Below are 1,601 nucleotides of genomic sequence, written 5' to 3' on the forward strand. Positions count from 1 at the left end.
TCCTCATTCTGACTCTGCCCTTCCTCTTCTCAGTGTTCTCAGTTTGGTTACCCAGCCTACACTTCTTACCTGACTCCAAGCCAATCAGTACTTCATTAAATCATTAGAGTAACAAATCTTTACAGTGTACAATGGAATTATTCCACAGCACTGGTGATTTGGATCTTATTGGTCAAATTGTATTTTACTTTATTCCCAATTATTCTAACAAATGTTACCACCTCAGAATCAAGATATTTTTATCATATTGCATCATCAGATTTTTCCCTTTTTTGGTTTTATTAATGACAAAACATACCAATGGAGGATGTCTCTGGTGAACAGACTGACAAAGTATGGTGTATTCTAGGGGCATCCTGAGTCAGCATCACTTTATTCTTAGGTATTCATTTACAAAGTAACAAAAGCACTATAGGTCTGTGAGGAGGAGACAGACAAAGGGACACTCACAATTATTTCTGAGCAGGTATCCAGGACCATCTTCTGTCATCTCAGTCCCAGGGCAGCTTCCTGCTCCTGCAGGGTTTCTGACATACTCAGGATGTGGTTGCAACACTGTGTCTTGCACAGTAATAGACTGCAGAGTCCTCAGGTGTCAGGCTGCTGAGCTCCATGTAGGCTGTGCTGGAGGATGTGCCTGCAGTCAGTTTGGCCTTGCCCTGGAACTTCTGAGCGTGATCAGTACCACCATTTCCAGGATAAATCCTTCCAATCCAAGCCAGGCCCTGTCCAGATTCTGCTTCACCCAGTTAATACAGGAGTTGCTGAAGGTGTAGCCTGAAGCCTTGCAAGAAACCTTCAGTGAGGACCCTGGTCTCCCTAGCTCATCTCCAGACTGCAGTAGCTGCACCTGGGAGTGGAGATCTGCAGAGAAAAGACAGAGTTGTTGTCATGAACACTTAAGTCCCTGTCTCCTTTCAAATTTGAGACAGGTAAGCGCCTTACCTCTAGTGACTGACAGGAGCAAGAGGATGATCCAGCTCCATCCCATGGTGAGGTCCTGTGTGCTTGGTGACTGTGGAGAAGACAATGGTCATATGTTGTTTTTTGCATGTGAATATCCCTATGTTTACCTTCATAGACTCAGGCAATTTACATATTCATGAACAGAAAATTTGTTAGATAAGGTCCTAGTCAAGGTAGAGAGGGGGGAAGAGGAGAACTGAGTCAAACACCAGAATGCTGAGGTCCAAGTCATAATCATGTCTGAGGAAATATACACACTCACTTTCCCTAGGCCCTGTTCAGATCCTGTTAATGTAACATCAGGACATAAGGTCTCCAGAAATTTCAAGCCTGGGGCAGTTGTTCCACTTTGTGACAAGTTTATAAGATTAATATATGGATGGTGATTGTGATGATGATAATGGTGAATGGAAATCTCAAGTTTCAACATACAAAAGTCCATCAATGTAATACACCATATAAACAAAATCAAGAAAAAAACCACATGATCATCTCATTAGATGCAGAAAAGGCATTTGATAAAATCCAACAACCCTTCATGATAAAGGTCTTGGAGCGATCAGGAATACAGGGAACATACCTAAACATAATAAAGGCAATCTACAGCAAGCCAACAGCCAACATCAAACTAAATG

The 1,601-nt window shown here is 42.2% G+C and overlaps 1 pseudogene; it reads right to left on the bottom strand.

The window, feature by feature from the left end:
- Positions 1-536: 536 nt before the first annotated feature.
- LOC118575707 lies at positions 537-991 on the bottom strand (annotated as a pseudogene).
- Positions 992-1,601: the final 610 nt, after the last annotated feature.

Source organism: Onychomys torridus, unplaced genomic scaffold (genome assembly GCF_903995425.1).
Source record: "Onychomys torridus unplaced genomic scaffold, mOncTor1.1, whole genome shotgun sequence".
NCBI classification, from domain to species: domain Eukaryota; kingdom Metazoa; phylum Chordata; class Mammalia; order Rodentia; family Cricetidae; genus Onychomys; species Onychomys torridus.